The sequence below is a fragment of the Prionailurus viverrinus genome, chromosome D1 (genome assembly GCF_022837055.1).
Source record: "Prionailurus viverrinus isolate Anna chromosome D1, UM_Priviv_1.0, whole genome shotgun sequence".
In the NCBI taxonomy this organism is placed as follows: domain Eukaryota; kingdom Metazoa; phylum Chordata; class Mammalia; order Carnivora; family Felidae; genus Prionailurus; species Prionailurus viverrinus.
In genome coordinates this window covers 2,670,260-2,691,427 of record NC_062570.1, presented here as the reverse complement: position 1 = coordinate 2,691,427, position 21,168 = coordinate 2,670,260, and positions in this window count along the sequence as shown.

The window sequence follows — 21,168 nt, the reverse complement described above, 5'->3', positions numbered from 1 at the left end:
AATATTGTTCTGAGGAGCCAAAAGAAAGTGGTACCTCTTAAAATTATGCAGTGCAGGCACTGGCCTCATAATATTGTCTGTATTTTCGACAGTTCCCAAATGTAGAGTTTCAGCCTGGATTCCTTGACCTCCAAACTCATGCTCCAAAGCTTATTTGCCATCTTTCCAGGGATGTCTAAGAAGTAACTCTTAAACTGTATAGGTAAAAATAAAACGTCCTGATTGCACAACACTCAACCCACCCCTCACAAACCCTACTCTTTAAGGAGTCTTCTCCAAAAGAGTAGATGGAAATTTCATTTACAGATGTTCAGGCCAAGGCATTGGAGTCGTTATTGACTCCTCTTTCTTTCTCACCTACATCTAGTCCATCCATAAATCATGTCTTCTCTACCTTTGAAATATACTTAACTTCTCCCCCCACCACCTGCTACCTCTCTGATCTGAGTCACTCCCATCATTTCTTAGCAAGATTATTATAATGGGCTCCTGACTACTATCCTTGCCTCTTCCCTTGCCTTCCTCTATTTTTATTTTTTTTTATGAAATTTATTGACAAATTGGTTTCCATACAACACCCAGTGCTCATCCCAAAAGGTGCCCTCCTCAATACCCATCACCCACCCTCTCCTCCCTCCCACCCCCCATCAACCCTCAGTTTGTTCTCAGTTTTTAACAGTCTCTTATGCTTTGGCTCTCTCCCATTCTAACCTATTTTTTTTCCTTCCCCTCCCCCATGGGTTCCTGTTAAGTTTCTCAGGATCCACATAAGAGTGAAACCATATGGTATCTGTCTTTCTCTGTATGGCTTATTTCACTTAGCATCACACTCTCCAGTTCCATCCACGTTGCTACAAAAGGCCATATTTCATTCTTTCTCATTGCCATGTAATACTCCATTGTGTATATAAACCACAATTTCTTTATCCATTCATCAGTTGATGGACATTTAGGCTCTTTCCATAATTTGGCTATTGTTGAGAGTGCTGCTATGAACATTGGGGTACAAGTGGCCCTATGCATCAGTACTCCTGTATCCCTTGGGTAAATTCCTAGCAGTGCTATTGCTGGGTCATAGGGTAGGTCTATTTTTAATTTTCTGAGGAACCTCCACACTGCTTTACAGAGCTCCCTTGCCTTCCTCTAGAACATGGTATAAAGCCATCAGTTTCATATATATGTTAATGTAACTCGGGTAACATCATTCCTTTGCTTAAACCCCTTCAAAAGCTTTCCAGTTTACTCAGTATTAAATCCAATGGCCTGACCATATCCTCTAAAGCCCTACATATTCAGTCTCCCCACTACATCTCTGACCTCACAGATAACCAGCCCCTTCCACACCATTCTTGCCCCGGTAGCTACACCGGCCTCCTGCACTTGCTCAAATCAATCCCACACACTGCTGTCCAAAGTGGTACTACGCAAGGCCTTCTTTACCCAGTACTGTGGTAGCCCAGCAATCCATCCTGCCCACTCCCTCTTCCTCCTTAAGGCTTTGGCTCGAATACCTCATCATCGCAGGGGCCGTCGCTGACCACTCTCTACAAAACTGCAACGCGACCTCCTCTAGCTGCTCCCTTGAAACTCCTAGCTCCCAGGTGGCTCCCTCTATCCTACATGACTTTTCGTCTAAGTCACGATAAGGTTAAACGTATGCATAGGACAAACAGAGAGAGATCGAAAGAGAGAGATTATTTCCCCCTGTGTTAGTTATCTATGTCGGCATAACAAATTCACGAAAGCTTTGCAGCTTCAAGTAACAAATGTGTGTGGTCTCAGGTTCTGTGGAGTAGGAAGTCAGGCCTCGTCTGGGTTATCTCTGGCTTACGGATCCTCACGAGGCTGTGATCACATTTTCAGCCAGGACTGCGGTCACCTCAAGCTAACTTGGGGAGGGGCCCCCTGCAGGCTCAGTCACTGCTGGCTGCACTCAGCTCCCCGCTGGCCAGTTCTCGGCCACGTGGGCCTTTCTGTGGTGCAGCTCACCGTGAGGCGCCCGGCTTCCCCTCGCAGGCTGCCAGGAAGAGTGGGAGAGAGTGAGCAAATGAGGATCACAGTCTTCTGGTAACATAATCTCTGAAGGGACATGCTGTGTCTTCTGCTACATTCTGTCATTCAAAGCAAGTCACTAGGTCGAGTGCACACTCAAGAGTGACGGGATTACATAAGGACGTGACCTCCAGGAGGTAGGGCTCACCCGGCCGTTTTGCAAGCTGCTGGTCGCACGCCCTTCTGGAATATGAGCTTCGTGTTGTGTTTCCTACGGCATCCCAGAGCAGAGAACAATGCCTGGCTGTGGAAGAGTCGCTCGATAGTCACCGCTCATCGTATGAGCTCACTTACTGCTCTCCCACTGCTTGCTTGCAGAGCTCTGCTATTCCCACTGACGGGAGAAAATGTTTTCTGTGGTGTCCTAGATTTAGAATTTCACGCGTGCCTACACTCCTACTGAGAGGTTTGTCTTTCCGATCATGACATGTTATGGCTCTACTTGTTCTTGGAGCGCAGGTCAGACGAAACCTCTGGAACCCCTACTCCGTATCCCCTATACCCCGATTACTCTCTCCAGCTTCTGTGAGCTCACGTGGTGCCCATACCACACAGCCTCACGAGTGCTGATGCGTAAGTCTTACCTCCTTCCGACTGGGAGCTTCTTCATATTAACTAACATGTGTACACCCTGCATAAGCCCGGCCAGAGCAGCGCCTGTCTATATGGCTGTCACAGAGCAGACAGACTATGGCAGAGTCCTTGCAAAGTGTCAGCTCAGGAATTAGTGGCACACGAAGTTAGCGGTTTTATTCTTTTGTTATTGCTGCTTCTCATTAAATGTTCTGTAAATGTTCACTGAATAACTGAAGCGAAGCCCTGGAATAATTTATAATAAGTGAGTAAGTGAATGAATTCACTCTGAGATTTACATTGGCTCAATGTCATGAGAAGCATCAATAGAATAGCTTGGTCCAGCCGCATTAGTCCGATAAAGTTTCTGCCTACTACCGCCGGGGTTCAGTAAGTCTTTATTGCCCGGGTCTCGGAGGGCCAACCGGACCACAGTCATCTCCGGGTTTGCTATGAATTCACAATCGTGACCCAGCTAGCACCTGTGCTTTTAGAAGGATGTGGGAAAGAACAGAATTGAGCTGTATTTTCCTGCCTCACTGGATATAAGCAGAGTATCTTCTGGGGAGAAAGTTTTCAGGCTACTGAGGACATTCAGGTTGTAGTAAACACATGAAACAGGGCTTGGGAGCAAACCAGAAGTTAAAACAGACTACTGAGTGTGATAATAGTTCTCATTAGAAGTCGAGCAGATGTGCCTTACGCCTAAAATAAGCATATGTATTTTGGTAGCTTGATGTTTCAAAGGTCAACAGGCAGCACCATATGGTGCCTTGGTGTCTGTGTGTGCGTGTGTGTGTGTGTGTGTGCATGTGCCTACAGGCCTGCAGGTATTAAAACAGAGAGCTACATGTGCATCACCAGACCCATCTGCTCCGACAGCAGTAAGGATCTACAGAGGCTTCCCCCATATGGACTGCAGGGTTGATTTCACTTAAGGGCAAAGTGTTCGTGCGGAATGTTGCGTGCTTTGATCAGAACGCTGCGGATCTTTCCTCATTGTTCTCCACGGCATTTAGGGCACTTACGGCATTTACGGCAGGTGGCCGAGGTCCCCTCAGATCGCTCCTGCTGGCCAGTCACAGGGGGGCGACTCTCACTTAAATATTTACGGAATCCAATCGCCTCTCTGCTCACATGCAGCCCCCTCTCCCTGGCTTTGCCGCCTGTTTGTTTGTCTTCTCAGAGGCCCTGAAGAGCGAGGTTTGGGTTTTGGTTTTTCCAAAGTATTAGTGAGAGAGAGCAGGGCTCAAGACAGAGAGCAGAGTCATGATCCAAACTTTATCAGAATATGTTGGGATCCTTGTTCAATAACAAACTCTGCTCAAGGCTGTGGACTGAAAAGGTTGAGTGGGTATGTGATGGCCACCATTTGGGAAATGCAAACCATTGCTGTGATAAAGAAGGCAAGTGTTTCTCTTGTCTTCCCTTTATTTAACCATTTTCTTCTTCTTTGAGTGCTATTCACCCAACTCCAAGCTCTAGGCGCATCTTCTAATGCCCTGCCCTTACCGGTTGGAATAAGGTCAAATATTAGGTCAGCAGGAGTTAGTTCTTTACGGCACTAATTACTTTTTAAAGGAGACCTCAAAAGGTAGATAAACACATTAATTAATCTCTAATTGTGTATTTTAGAGCCTGTAAGATCCGTGTGAAGAAGAGAGTTCAGGCAGACAAGACAGCCTCAGCTAGGCCCCAGCCTTCCCACATCTCTGCGGAGAGGAGAGGGTGTTTAAGACACATTCTCCTTTTATATATTAGAGTATATTTCAACAATCTTTTGGAAATTTTTAGACTTTGAAAAATTGTCCTGAGCAGAAAATTAAGCCCCAGAAATAATTACTGATACAAAAAAATAGACTATTTCACAATTATTTTATGAATTGATTATTGTTAAGAAGGAAAAGAGTGAATCAACATCTCACTCTTATTTTATCTATCTATCTATTTTTGGTATGAGAGGAAAGGAAACAACCAGAGTTGAATGAACAGTTTGAGAGCTGAGTTATCACTTGATGGGATCTAAGTAGATCAAGCAGACAGGTCAAGAGTTTGGAAACTCTGGCTTTTGATGTCAGAATAATTTTCGAAACGGTAAATAGAATGAGACTAGGTTCTAGGTTTGAAGTAAAATCACTTGACTGCCTGTTAAATAAACCTATAGAAATCTATGCCATTTTGACGTTGTTTAGTTAGAAATGTTTCCAACTACACTATGGAAATTGTACCAAGAGCACACAAGAAGGACAGAAGAGCCACCGAATAGAGAGCCTGACAGTTCCTGTCTTACAGCAACAATAACATACTTTCCACACATAGCTGACTCTTGACCCAGGTGGAAATGCACGCATTTTGATACATTACCACAGTGACTGGTGTGACAAAACCCAGAACGGATACCTAAGCCATCATTCTACAAAACCGAAGGGATGATGAGGGATCCTTCCAAATGGGAAGAATGGCGTCCATATGCTCAGAGCATCTTTAAGAGAGATATATAATGACAGCCCTGGGTGTCCCACAAATATCACTGATTAGTTTTGGGATGAGCCCCAGGACAAGGGGTGGGGGTCCCCAAGGGACAGCTTTTGTGCCCAGAGTTAAGATTTATGATGTAATGAATGCTGCATGAGGACAAAGATTCTGCGTTTCTGTTTTCCCTTTTCACTGCTCACTACGTCATCACATACAGGTTGAGGTACTCCACGGTAAAGCCCTTACACATATTGGTTCTGAAATGGGCACAACGCATCCAGGCTATTGACAGAGCGTTCTGACTGGTCGACCGTCTTTGCTCTTCTTCTAACTCCATAACCCTCTCTATCTAGTCTCCCAGCAACACGAGTGTAATTGTTTCCAGAGCAAATCCCACCCACTGCTGACGGGCCCTTCCTGGCCCAGCCTGGCGTACCACACAGGGGGCTCCTCTCAGACCACCACTCCCTCCCCACCCACACTCTGGCCACAATGACCTTCCGTTCCATCCTGAACAGGGCCACCTGCATTTTCGTCTTTGAGCCTTGGCACCAGCTTTCTCCTCTTCTTGAAATGTACCACATGACTCAAAAGGACAGCCCTTCTGCTCATTCAAATCTCCACTAAATGTCTCTATTTATTTATTTTGGGGCGGGGGGGGGACTCCCTGGGTCCAGTCAACTACATGTCTTTGAAGAGAAGTAGGCACAGTGGTAACCACCCACACTTTCACAGCTCTTCCCGCAATCCTGGCATAATCCCAAGTACTTTCCGTCCATGAGCCCAAACCTGTTAGTAACAGACCTACGAGGAGATCCTATGGTTTTGAACCTCAATTTCAGAGGAAGAAACCGAGGCACAGAGAGGCTAAGATGACTGCCTACGATCACAGAAATAAGTTTGGTCCTGTGTCTGAAGGCCATGTCTGTCACCAGTTCTGAATTCTGCCTCCGAGGTAGCTGCGACCCAGTTACCTTCGACGTGTCACCCGTTTTAGTTTTCCTGACAGCACTCACCACTGATACTTTTCCTGTCTGTTTAGGTGTTTGTCTCTGTATCTATTTCTTTACCTTAACAAATCGCTGTCTGTTCCCTTTTTCTGAAATTTAAATTCTCTGAGGCCCGTGTGCACTTATGCTCGGCTTACGACAAGGTGTCTAACATCTAGAGCAGGAAGCAGCCACCAAATATGTGCTGAACTGATTCGTGACTGAAGGAGTGTGTGTGGCTTTCTGGGGGTCAGCTCAGGTCTCCAAGGTGGTGGACTGGATCTGGCCATTCATCTCCTCAAGGGGTTTAGGGTTCTTCGTTTTAAACGTTTATTTATCTTTGAAAGAGAGAGAGCAAGCTTGCGTATGAGTGGGGGAGGGGTAGGGAGAGAGGGGGGACAGAGGATCCGAAGCGGGCTCTACCCGCTTTGTGAACCTGATGCGGGGCTCAAACCCACAAACCATGAGATCATGACCTGAGCCAAAGTCGAATGCTTAACCGACTGAGCCACCAAGCACCCCCAGGGGTTCAGGGTTCATAACAATTTGTTCATCTAGCGGTGACCAAACCTTATGATTCTCTCTGACCCTCTTGAGGAAAGACTGATTTACCAATCTGAATGCTGATGTATTAAATCACTGTGAGGAATATTCCTGTCACCCACATTCACCACCTGTTAGGCCTCTGTGGGAAAGCAAATTAAAATCAGAGCGTTGCTCAGCAAATGGAAAAATAACACTAAGGGAATTTTGAAGACTTTGCAGGATATTTTAATCAGGCAGTGGCAGCTTGGTGAATCGCCCTCCCCAGTGACCAGGTGGTTCTGACCGATAGGCCAGAATTCCCGGTCAACAGGGACTCTCAGCCTTTCACAAAAACTGTATGTTCTCACTCTCCCGCTCTGTAGAAATCCGTATTCTCTTTTGTATTTGTCTTTTCCAGTCTCTTCAGTTTTGGAAAGGAAACCTCCTTCAAATGCCATTTCCAGGAGGCACCCATCTCCCTGGTCCATTCAGGTCCTCATACTAGGTCCTTTTTCTGATGACTCTTTAGTGGAGCTCAGTTCCCACATGACTCAACTCAGTCTCAAGAAATCATCTAATTGGCTCAGACCATTTCATGGATTGGTTATTCTGGAGCCTGGATTCTCTACCTGGTACGGTTATTTCCGTGAGGGTCAGAGGATAGAGGGAGATGAGGAGTTGTAGAAGAAAGCCAGACGAGGCTTTGGGGAGGAGGCAGTTTCTCATGAAAAGGACAGGTGCAGGGAAGCAATGACTGTCACACCTGGGACACATCTAGACATGCCCACCTTACGCTCAGAGTGCCGCGTAGTCACGAATGTCCACTTCCAAAGAAAAACCGCCTGTAAGTCTACTGTAGCATCAGGCGCTGTATTTATAACCACACTTACACTGGCGGTAGAACACGGAAAGAAGGAGGACGTGCCGTGAAACAACATAGTCAAGCAACCTAATAGTTACTATTGTAACTTTGCTGAGTCTCGGTTTCTCCCTAATTCCTGTACCTACGTCGTAAGTGTTGTCATGAAGAGTCAGTGAAACACTACTCATGAAGTCCTTAGCACAGTGCCTAGGACATATTCAACCCAGCTAGGATATCCAACGTTGATAATAATTATTCTTAAGGCATTGGCTATGTCTGTTAGTACAAAAGTTCAAGAGGTGTCCGGGTGGCTCAATCGGTTAAGCGTCCAACTTCGGCTCAGGTCATGATCTAGAGGTTCTTGAGTTCGAGCTCCCTCATCAGGCTTTGTGCTGACAGTTCAGAGCCTGGAGCGTGCTTCAAATTCTGTGTCTCCCTCCCTCCTTGCCCCTCTCTTGCTTGTGCGCGCACACACTCTCTCTCTTTCAAAAATAAACATTAAAAAAAATGCTTCCAAATACACTAACTATGGGAAAATACTTCATATCTTTTGAAAGAAAAATAAGCCCTAAAGAGGATGTTATACCTAAGACAACATTTAAATATGTCCAGAGTAGAGTCTCCCTCGTAAGCAATGATACGTTGTCCTCACTGCTTGCCAAGTACACTGCTAGAATGCCGTGCCTAGACCATCACTTTCTAAAGTTAATTCAGAAGCCCTCAAGAAATAAATAAAAATAAAATTTCTGTAGTCAAGTAAGATTAGGAAACACTATCCACCCCTTTTTGAAAGTCACAATGCACATTAGCATATTAAGGGTAGTAAATAATCTTCCGTTAAAAAATCAGATTGAACGTGCTTTATTTATCAGTCTTATTTGACAAACAGCCATGAGTCCCTCCTATACACAGTTTTTTGTTTCATTTCACGTCTGTTATCTCACAAAAATAATGTGTCAGCAGAACATTTTATAAACACTCCCTGGGACAGAGACCCCAGGGTAGCTGGTCACTTCCTCCTTCCCACTTTGAAAAACATACAAGAAACCGAAAAATCCCCTTGCTGATCACCTGGCAACGGCAATGATCTGAAACCTTGCCCTCAACTGTAAGGCTATCACCACCGCAGCAGAAGAATAACCCCCCTCAACAGTGGAAGGACTTCCACACAGCGGTCTCCGGACCTGTGACTATGTGACCTCAAAGGACAAAGGGATGCGATGCAATTAAGGGCCTGGACTCCCAGTTGGGAAGGTGATCCTGGATCATCCGGGCGGGCTCCTCATTGTCAATGTCATGAAACTTTGAAAGCGAAGATCCTTTCCCATCGGGGATTACAGCCACGAGAGGAGTGTAAGAGGAGCCACAGGACAAGGACCTCATCTGCCTGTGAACATGGGGGGTGGGGGCCATGAGCCAAGCAATGAGGCGGAAACTGGAAATGGCCCTAGGCTCATAGCCAACCAGAACACAGAGACCTAGATCCAACATCCACAAGGAAGTGAGTTCTGGCAACAAGACCAGACAGCAGAGAAACAGATCCTCGTCCCGAGCCTACAGAGAGGAATGCCCTCCACGGAATCTTAATGTTCGCCTCGTGAGACCTGTATCAGACATGTCACCTACAGATAGATAAAAAGACAATATTGTAAGATATTAAAGTCATGTGGTCAGATAATAAAATGGTCTTGTATTAAGCCTCTAACTTTGATAATTTGCCACAGGAGCAATAGGAAATGAGTATAATCTTCCTGTTCACAATAATATTTTTGATGAATTAATCTGTGCCCGGCCATCTCTACACACTGAGCACGTGCATGTACTAATCCATTAATCAACCCATTAATCTCACAAGGATGCTAACAGGTGGCTTCTATTATTACCCGTTTATGGAGGGTAAATTGAGGCACAGAAAGTTTAGGAAACTTGCCTAAGGTCATACAGATAGTCAGTGGCAGATCTGAAATTCAAAGGCAAGTCGTGTCTCTGTAGACAACAGGCTCTTATTCATGAGGAACACCAGGCTCAGTGAGGATCCTGTTCTGGGAAATAAGTAATAGTCTAGGTTTCCTCAGACACTATTGACTCCCTCATTAAAAGGAAGTTATAAATCTTTACTTTATCTTCATACTGAATTTAGACTCCACATTTTCTATTGCTTATCAGATAATGCAAATTTGGGGACCAAAGTGAACATGAATTGTACTGATTTTATTAGCCCAATTTCAATTTTAAACACAAACAAATTTATGCATCCAATTAGTCGTAAACCCAGATTTCCTAACAAATATTCTCCACGCTCTTTTAAAACCCTCATCCATCACTGGCCAAATATTGAACATCTGAGTGTTCTATTTATATAATACCTCTCTATTATTAACTCAGCCACCTTTTTTTTTTTTTATTAAACTTCTTTTTTTTTTTTTTTTTTTCAACGTTTATTTATTTTTGGGACAGAGAGAGAGACACAGCATGAACGGGGGAGGGGCAGAGAGAGAGGGAGACACAGAATCGGAAACAGGCTCCAGGCTCTGAGCCATCAGCCCAGAGCCCAACGCGGGGCTCGAACTTGCGGACTGCGAGATCGTGACCTGGCTGAAGTCGGCCACTTAACCGACTGCGCCACCCAGGCGCCCCCTCAGCCACCTTTTAAAAAAATGTTTATTTTTGATAGAAAGAGAGTGAGAGCAGGCAAGGAGCAGAGAGAGGGAGACAGAGGATCTGAGGATCCTAAGCAGGCTGCACAGTGACAACAATCGAACCCAACTTGGGGCTCGAACCCATGAACCATGAGATCACAACCTGAGCCGAAGTCAGACTCTTGGCCGACTAAATCAGGTGCCCCTAAATCAGGCAACTTACTAATTAATTAGATGTGGGCTTATTACATGCTTAGTATTATGGGTAGGTAACAAAAATATAGAAGAAGTATACAAGGTACGGCCTTAGCCCTCATAATGTATAAGAGTTTAGGAAGCTAAGACATGCACATCAGAGTCAATTTTTACAGAATTCTCAACTTGCTGTCATTTCCCCCTTTCCCACCAGGAGCAAGACCATTTGAATATTCCATAATTTAGCACTGAACTAATTAGAGATCACCCCATTTATTACAATCTATCCTACATCCGTTGCCTCAAATGTCAAAGTAAAATTTGTCATCTAGGACTAAAATACAGACATGCATGCTTCAACACACACAGAGAGTTACGTAGCACAAACACACGTATATTGATTCCCCTCCAACCTCACTTCGCATACTTAGGAACTCTTGACTGCTTTTGTGGTCCCCAAATATGTTCAGAGAAAATGGATTCAGACACTTCACACACACACACACACACACACACACACACACACTCAAAGCATGGATCCTTCCCAATATCTAGGATGTCAAGTCCCAAATTCCCTTTTAGGACTGGCCCTTTGTCACCAGAGAAATAACCCTGAATGAACACTGAAATGCGTCAGCAAATCATGAAGAGCAAGTATAACACAGAGACTCCCACGTGCTCTCTCTTCCCCAATGAGAGGACCACAGCCAAAGTCACCCTGCATCAGCAGAGGGCCTCTTTCTATATCTCTTGGACCTTTTTTTTTTTTGAGGATCCCGATTCTGCTTATCCTTTCAAGTCTTCACCATGGACAGTGTTCCTCACCTACAATTTGTAATCTAGTTAAGTAGTCAGAGTCCCTCTCCTCAGAAAGCTCAAGATAATATGAACAGGATTAAGGAGATTTGCTATAAAGAAGAAAGAAGAGACTCTAATGTGAACTTTTTTTGAATATCAAGGACGAAGACACTTGAAGACAATGGACTGTCATAATAGGGCTTCCTCTGAGAATGCTTGTTTGATTCCTAATCTCGCTCCTCTTACTTTAAGTTCATGTGCCTTCCATATTCACCTCGTGTTCTGAATCTTTACCTCCATCTGTGAGAAAAATGTCAATTCTTTAGAGAAAAATCCCATTCCCTTAGATTCTTTCCCCTTTCTTTTCACAGTTCACTGAAGTCTGCATCTTGCAAATCTGAGTTTCACTCCAAGGTTTCAACGAGGTAGATGCTGGTCTCTGGCCACCTGAGTCCTGCCACAAGACAGAAGGGTAGGGGTGAGGTGGGAAAAGATGATCCCTGGTTCTTTTGGTGATGCTGTAAGTGGGTATACCACTCCATGTTCTCACTCATACTCCCACAAGTATGAATTGTAAACCTACTGATACCCTCAAGCAATAAATCTTTTCCCCCTCCTTCCACTAATAGAACAGGCTAAAATCCAGGTAGTCAGATTAAGAAAGAGATATCCACTTTCTCAGATTTCCCAATACCAACTGGGTGTCCAACAATTTGATTAAAATCTGACACCGATTCCTGGAGTTAGTGCAGACCCCATAGGTCAAGCACTCAGCTCCATAAGACTGTTGCCCCTTCAGACTCCACTCACAAGTCCTGGTAGAGAGGGTCACCATATTTCTGATCAATTTGGGTTCCTACAAGTCCTTCATCAGGTTTAACGATCTGCTAGAAGGATTCATAGAACTCGTGTTTACTTATGTTTACTAGTTTATTTCAAGAGATTCACATTAGGAACACCTAAAGGGAAGAAAAATGTAGGTGAAGGTATTCAGTGGGGGGAGGGTTGTGCCTAGTAGGTAGGTCCATTCCTTCCCATGGCACGCCACCTTTCCAGCACACTTATGCGTGGACCAACTAGGATGATCCTCTAACTACACTACAAATGGGTTTTTATATAGGTTTCATTATATACGCACAGTTGATTAAATCATTGGCCATTGGTGATTGAATTCAATCCCCAGGCCTTCTCTCCAAAGGGTGGGGTTTGTAGATGGAGGACCTGAAAGTTACAACCCTGTAGTCATGGCTTGGTCTTTCTGGCCACTAGCCATCATCTAGCACCTATCTAGAGATCCCAGTCACCAGTCTCCTCATTAGCATACAAAAGACTCTTATTCCTCAGCAGATTCCAAGGATTTTAGGAGATCTGTGTCGTAAACTGGGGCCAAAGTGTCTGTCTGTCTCTCTCTGCATATATATATATATATGTATATATATATATGTGTATGTGTATATATATATATATGTGTGTATGTGTATATATATATGTACATATATATATATATATATAATCAGTAAGACACCATTAATGTATTATTGACTGGAGTAACCTTGGTTTCATTCCTGCTCTACCCCGATATTTCAGATTTATAAATAGGTGCATTTATTACTAAAGAAAGCTCGGGTTTTCACCTAGGTAAATATTCTGTAACTGCTGATATTTGTTCAGATCAGATGTTCTTTTAGTAGTGATAAAGACTGCAGATGCTATCTACCACAAAAAAGGTGCCATGTCCTCCCCTTGGCCATCTTTTCAACCAGTCCTTCCTGCTGCTTGTTTGTTGTTCTAAGCTATGTTTCAAAGAGGCGGTCAGTCCCACCTCTCTCTGGAAATGGAGATCTTCTCAATTGCCACCTTTGCCTCGCTTGCTCATGAGTGCAGGCACAAGGGTAGCCCACAGCTGCAGTAAATAAGAGAGGTTGGTTGTCATTTTGAGTGGCAGCTAGAAGGAGGCTAGAAGATCTCCTAAAATCCTTGGAATCTGCTGAGGAATAAGAGAGTCTTTTGTATGTTAATGAGGTGGCGGGTGACTGGGATCTCCAGATAGGTGCTAGATGGTGACTGGTGGCCAGAAAGACCAAGCCATGATTAGAAGGTTGTAGCTTTCAGCTCCTTCTCGCCTCACGAAAGTTGTACAATAGGACCGCACATAGGCATTTTGGAAATCAGGACCCAAATTTGACGATTTCAGGGTACCTTTTTGACTGCGCTTTCTTAGCCGGGAATGGAAACAATGGCCTGAAAGGGACACATTTGGGAGATGTTGGCACCAGTACAAGGTGGAACTCACGTTTATTGCTCTGGACAGTAGTCCTATTTTAACATGCTTCTTTATAGTTGAATCTAATAAACTAGTGATATATTTGGATATATATATATTTGCATTTGTAAATCTACAAAAGGAAAGCAAATGTCCTTTTGGACAAACAAAAAGATATGTCACATCTGAAGATCAGTTAGGTCAAATGTCAAGATCTATGGTCTAAGGGGAAACTCCAGCACCCACAGTGGCTGTGTTCATTCTCAAAGGGGATTGTTCCTATTCTGTTTGGATCTGTGATGTCTTTCCACAGGTGCTTTCTTTTTCGGACCTCCTTTTAATTCTTCTTTCTTTTCAGGACCTTTTGTTGGTTCACCTACAAAACCAACTCCATTCTAACTTTATGTTGCCCTGTTAAAGGCAGCTGGCTGATTTACAAAATAAAGCTTTACGAAATCCTGGGCAGAATCTTGGAGAAGGTGAGACACTTCCTTCTATTCGGTGCCATGAAGTGTAACAATGTCTCACATTTTTCACTTAACTTTTCTCTTGGTTCTTACAGCATCTTCATGAATTGTCTTGTTATGTGGCTTATCACATACCTGTATTTTCTAGTAGCTCTCCTTCTGGGCCATAGTCTTTTTATTTTAATGTTTATTTATTTGAGAGATAGAGAGATTGAGCATGAGTGGGGGAAGTGGAGAGAGAGAGAGAGAGAGAGAGAGAGAGAGAGAGAATCCCAAGCAGGCTCTACACTCTCAGCACAGAGCCCAACACGAGGCTCAATCCCACAAACCATAAGATCATGACCTGAGCGGAAACCAAGAGTTGGATGTGTAGCTAACTGAGCCACCCTGGTGCCCCATAATCTTTTTGACTATTGATTTTAAGAGACTCCCAGAAAAGGAAATCCTAATTTAAAGATTAAAGATTACTTTCCATTTTCTTTCAAATTAAAAAAATTAGAGGTACAGAAGAGTTACAGAAGCAGCAGAGAGTGTTTGAACAGTGATGCAGACTTTCCTGAAGACAACACCTTACTGAGCCACAGCCCCGTCGCCACAGCTAAGAAGTTCGCATGGCTATGTTTCTCTGCACTAAACCAGAGACTCTACTGGGATCTCACGAGCTCCTCCATTAATGTCCTTTCCTGCACTAGGATCTAGTCCAGGGTCCTCAATGCTTGTTACTATCATGTTTCCTTACTCTCTTCTGATCTGTGATGGCTCCTTGGTCTTTCTTTCTCTTTCTTAACCTTGAGATTTCTAAAGAGTCCTGGTCAATTATTTTATAAAAGGTCTCTTAATTTGGCTTTGTCATATGTTCTCTCATAATTCAACTGAGGGTACACATTACTGGAAAGAATGCCGCTGAGGCAAAGTGCCTAAGTGCATCTTTTCTGGAGGCACATTATGTTGACAGATTATATTCTGCTGATGCTCAATTTCATCACTTGGTTAAGTGATGTGCCATATTCTTCTAACGTAAAGTTGCTATGTTTTCTCCTTGTAGTTAACATTTGTTTTGTGGAAAATGCTTTGAAATTAGGCAAATACACTCTTTATCCTCAAGGTTTTGCCTGTTAACTTTAGCATCCATGTGTGGATCTTGCCTGCTGCAGGAATTACCATAGTGTTCTTTTTTTAATGTTTACTTTATTTCTGAGACAGAGAGAGAGAGAGAGAGAGAGAGAGAGCAAGTGGGGGAGGAGCAGAGAGAGAGAGCAAGACACAGAATCTGAAGTAGGACCGAGGCTCTGAGCTGTCAGCACAGAGCCCAATGAGGTATTCGAATGCTTAACCAACTGAGCCACCCAGGTACCCCCAGGAATTACCGTGGTATTCTAATGGAGATGTTTTTATGTCCTTCACTCTTTCCACACTTATTCATTGTATTTCTTCGATAATGAAGAATTGTCCATTCTCTTCCATTAATTTATTCTTACAGCTATTTGTATATCAGTTTAGACTCAAAAATGTTTACATTATTCTTTGGATTATAATCCAGTATTATTATTTAGGTTGCACAAACTGTTTCACCTTCGGCCACAAGGCACTGCATTTGCGCCCTTTCTGCATATTTACATCTTATGTTGCTCTTAAAGTACTTCCCCACATTCTGCCACTACGAGATTCCCCAGAACGTCCTTTTCCTTTGTAAATGGCTAAGCTGTCGTTCATTTGTAGATGCACCACTGATTGTTTATCCATTAACCAAGTGAATGATACCTGGCTTGTTCCCACGTATTTAGTGCGAGAAATAAAACTTCTGCAAACACTCGCACACAGGCTTTCTGCCAACACAACTTTTCATTTCTTTTGGCTAAATATGTAGCAGCGAGATCTCTGGGTCATGTGGTATGCACATGCTTCATGTTGTAAGAGACAGTCAAGTTGTTTTCCAGAGTGCCTCTGCAATTTTGCATCTCTACGAGCAAAACAGGAGAATTTAAGTAGCTTCATATACTTGCAAGCACGTGGAATTGTCAAGTATCTGCCCTGTTATTATGATTAACCATTCTAAAAGGTTTAGAATGGAAGCTCTGTGATTTCAATTTTCATTTCCTATTGTTGAATGTTGAGAATCTTTTTATATAAGTACTTGCAACCCATAGATTTTCTTTAGCCAAATGTCTCTGTCCATTTGTAAAATTGGGTTGCGAATTTATTATGGAGGGTATTACTTATATGTTCTGAATAAAAATTGTGTGTTGAAATATAATTTATAAATATCTGTGACGTGCGTTTTTCATTCTCTTAAATAATGACTTTTACAAAGCAAAAGTTTTAAGTTTCTATAAACTCCAATTTGTCAGTTTGTTTCTTTTGAGGATTATACTTTTAGTATCATATCTAAAAACTCTTCCTCTAACCGAAGGGCATGAACATTTTCTACTGTCTCTTTTGTCTATTATTTTTATGGTTTCATACGTTACATTTAAGCCCATGATCCATTAAAACTTTATGTCTACATAAGATGTGAAGTATAGGCCAAGGTTCATGTTTTTGCAAGCAGACGGCCAATTATTCCAGCACCATGTTTAAAAAGACGAGCCCTTCTCTATTTTACAGCCCTGACGATTTTACCAAAAATCAATTGATCATATTCGTGGCAGTCCATTTCTGGACTCTATATTCTGTTCCTTTCACACCAATATGACAGCGTCGTGATTAATGAGCTTTAGAGCAAGTCTTAAAATCAGGTGGTTTTTTTTTTCCTTTAGAAAGTTTCAAGTGTACTTTGTTTCTCAGTCACGTCATATTTTAATGGGTGCCCAGTGCTTTTACTTGGTATCAATTACGAGCTGGTTTTTAAACAACTCACTATGACACCCACTGGGGTGATTACTGACTTCTCCATTTCTTTGACACAGCTTTGCCAATCGTGGTTGCATGTGCCCATATAGCAGCAGAAGAGGCAGCTTCCCTGCCAGGAACCTGCTGTGCAATATATTCGTCATGTAAATATTTTTGACAAACGTATTGGCAAAAATATTTTTGACAAGTGTATATGTATATTTGACAATGATATTTGCCATATATAGGTAGGAATGTATATTATTTGTGAGTTTTAATTTCATGTCTTTAAAAGTGAAAAACATTTCTTTTAGTGGTAAAAATAGAAGTCATCCGGAACACTAAACAATAGTAGATAGGTCAGAATCATTTAAGCCTGGTTCACGTAGATAAGTAAAATGTTAAAAGAAGAAATATTTTTTGCTGTTTTATTTACATTTATATCATGGCCGAACTCTTTGTTTGGTTTTACTAAGCAAATATAACTTACTTTTATGGCAAACAGATTGTTCATGTTTTTGTGGAGTTTAAAACCAAGGATCAATGGGAAATGAAATACTTTGTGGCTTTTTTGATAAGTCTCCACATTGAGTTGGACAAGGATGCATCCCTTAGGTAGTAAACAAGGCTCCAGAGACTGTGTTTCATCTTAATTTTCTCAGTATGTTGATTTATCACCAGTCACATAAAAAAACCATTTAGGAAGACCTCATAACTTGATTAAATCTGATCGTATCCTCATCTATCATTATATTTGTTCTGAGGCCATTCCAAACTGATCAGACAGGAGGCCAATCACAGTGACTCCTGGCAATTTGGGGGAAGAATACCATAGCACCATCTCATGTCAGATGTATTTTGTGAGTTAATTCCATCACCGGAGAAGTATGAAGCTTCAGGGATCCAGAAGAGGACACTGAGGAGTGTGGATTCAGGGAGACACAGCCTTATTTGACAGTGAGAGGGAAAGAAAGGAGGATGGAGGAAAGAAAGAGAAAGAGAAAAAGATGATGTAAAAGAGGAAGACAAACTAAGGAAACTGTAGATGCTAAATGGATGTCCATAATAAAACGATGAGAGTTGGAGGTAACAGAGGGCCAGCAGAGAGTTCTCTGTGCTTTATGTCAGGATCAGAGCTTGGCCGGTTTGTGGGTGAAGGAAGGAGCATTAGGGGGTCTGTGGGAAACTGAGAAAGAGAGAGATATGAAAGATGGTTAGAGCATTTGCTGACGGTGGTCAATTGGATCCCTTTGACTTTCTACAAGAGATCCTGAATTAGCTTGAGGCACCTCTCCACGATTCCTCCCTGCCATCTATGTACGTAGTGCACCTGCTTTTTGAAGCAGACACTAAACCATGAAGATGTTTGGTTTTCCACCAGCCACTGAGCTGTTATTATTACATTTTTATCTTCTTAGCTTATAATTGTAAGAAAATAAGTCATTCTCCAGCAACAGCTGCGTCATAAATTCCTTGAGAAAAGGGATTGTGGTCTCGACGGTGTCTGGTGTAAAAAGAAGTAAAGATGATTTTCCCTAAGGTATATGATGATACGTTGAACCAGCCATTGACTCGCAACGTTAGGATGTCAGGTGGTCTCAGGCCACGTTTGGGGAATCACATCTTGTGGCAGACGTCACTCCACTTTATAATCCTTAGGATCTTTAAAATTAAAAATATAACACAGTAATACTTTATTAATGCATACATTGAAAATCAGTTTTAGAGGGTGTGAAACAATAGAGGAACAGACTATGACATATAAAATTTTATGTTTCACCATCACACATACAAAAATTACTGTGCAGGTTATCGAGTTACCCTATTTAAAATCTACCCCCTCTAAGCAAGAAGTAATTATATCAACACATCCCATTGATAGTGGGGTTAAAAAGAACTCTTAAAATAAAAGGACAGATTTCTAAGCAATAACATATTCTGCCCAACGATATTCAAAGAATTACCGATGTCGAGCTTAAACGTCAGACTTAACTACAACTACTGTTTTTCCTTAGTTCAAAGTAACTGTTTCCCTCTGAAAAGCATTCAGCAGCAAGAATCTAGGACAAGCGAGAAGGCGACAGAAAAGAAGTTCTTCCCTAAAAGGCATCTTTGAGTTCGCCATCGATAAAGGCTGAGTCCCTTCTTCAGCAAGCATATGCTCTCAGAGTGACACGGGCTATGGTCTCATCTATCCAAAGCCATAAGAAACACTTTATTTCTTTATCCGTAGGGATCTATTATCATTTTCTTTCTCTGTGTTTCTTTAAGAAACTCTAACTTCCTAAACAGTTACCACTAAGAGTTTCCCCCACAAGTAGGTGTCCTTAGGAGAAAAGGAGCAGGAGGAATGCGCATAACCGCTCAGAATCTCTGGGAGCAAACCACAACATGGGCTTGTCACCCTGGAAAGAAGCCACTTGTTCTGCTGGGAACTTGGGCATCTCACCGCTTCTGAGTTCTGAGAATTGGTGGGGGGGGGAGGCTTCATAAACCCTGTTGAGCGGCTCACTGGGAACTGAATGTGACTGGCATGCCTGGTGGCCCCAGTGAGGCTGTCACACGCAGGGTTACTGAGAATAAAAGGTGGATGGAAACTTTGGAAATGGAACGATTCCCATTCTCTTTCATCCACCCCCCCGCCCCTTTGTTCAGCCTCCTTTGGGTTTCTTCCCAACTCACAATCAGTTCATTTTTTCATTCATCCTAATTCCAAATTATTACTTAATTCTGTCAGAATCAGGAGATACTAAGCGGCAAACACTTTTCTGGAAGCAGAGGGGAAAAGATGAGAAAAGCCCTGTTAAAAAAAATGTTTACTTATTTATTTTGAGAGAGAGAAAGCAACACACACAAGCTGGGGAGGAGGAGAGAGAGAATCCCAAGCAGGCTCTGAGCTGTCAGCGCAGAGCCCAACAAGGGGCTCAAACTCACGAACCAGGAGATCATGACTTGAGCCAAAATCAAGAGTCAGACGCTTGATTTTGAGCCACCCAGGGACCCCCTGACTGAGGGTGCCTCTGACTGAGCCACCCAGGCACCCCCAAACCCCAGTTTCTAAACTCAGTCTGCTCAAAGGGAAACATCCGGACACAGTTTGCTACGATATCTGCTTTGAGGGTTAAAGTGGGATGGGAGCACTGAGAAGGCGAGCTGACGGCCATTGGCAGAGAGAAGGAAGGTTTCCAGCTAACGGTTCGCACCTGAGCCCAGTCCTGTGGGCCAAGTAGCGATTCAGGAAATGAGGCAAACCTGAGAGATAGAGGCACCAGGCCTAGGGGAACAAGGGAAACTAGATGAGGCTCTGTATGGATGCATCATGCATCAACTGACCTTCCTGTGGAAACCGCTCTACAACATAGATGTTTATCAAACCATCACGCCTTAAATCTATACTGTGGTATTTCTCACTTACATCTCAATACAGCTCGAGAATTAAAGAAATCTAGAAAACTAAAACCAGAAATCTGCAAGAAATGTGTGATTCTTTCACAGATCAATGCCACCTCTTCTTCTGCTTTGGCTTTATTTTAAAGACACGGAAAGCACTCTGCAGTGGGGTGTCAGACTCAGTCTGACAACAGGCATTCAGAGCAGAGAGAATGGCTTGCCACGGAGGAAGACAGGTGACAGTTGGCAAAGCTTGCTGTTCCTAATGATAATAAAGACACAAATAATTGCTTGCATGCAGTGAGTCCTTACTCTGCCATTTAAACAGCTTAGAAATATTTAAATAAGCAGCTTCAGTAAGCCCCAGTACGGCTGGAGTAGAGAAACCGAGTGCACGGAGCAGCAGGAGACGGGCGTCACATCCTGCTGGGACTGTATCCCACGGATAATAAGCTATCGGAGAGGAACATAAGTAGACTTTGATTTCCAAACCATTCAGCTCAAATCACAACAGCACAGCAAACAACATTGATGAGTATTTAATATGGGCTGGGTAGGAAAGGTAATAACTACAAGAACTAACTTCCTGAGTGTGGACCACATGCCAGGCATTCTTGAAAGCCCTTTGTGTCCATCATTTCAGTTTATCTTTTTCAATACCCTTAGGAAGTACGCCATAATTATCTGGTTTTACAGATGAGGGTGGATAGTCATAGGTGGGCTCAGAAAACTGTCAAGGAGCCTGGATTCAAATCCAGATTTTCTGACTTCTGAGCACGTGTTTTTAATGTCCATTCTGGTTATTATTATTATTTTTTTGTTCAGTTTATTAAGCTCGTTGAGACTTGCCAAATAAACCATCAAGGTCATGGAAATAACGGGACGGTGATGATCCCACAGAAGAAAGACAAAAGAAGCAATAACACCATTTTGCACAGAAATGGGGGGGGGGGCACTGTTTGTTAACCAGCACAGAGACAGAGAAAGAAGCTGGTGTGTGTCAGTTCAACGTGTGACATCTGTGTCCGGTGGGCTTCCATTTCCTAAGCAAAGTGCTGACAAAGGGTCATCGTTTGGAATAAAATGGTGAAGACTGTTTTTGTTTTGGATA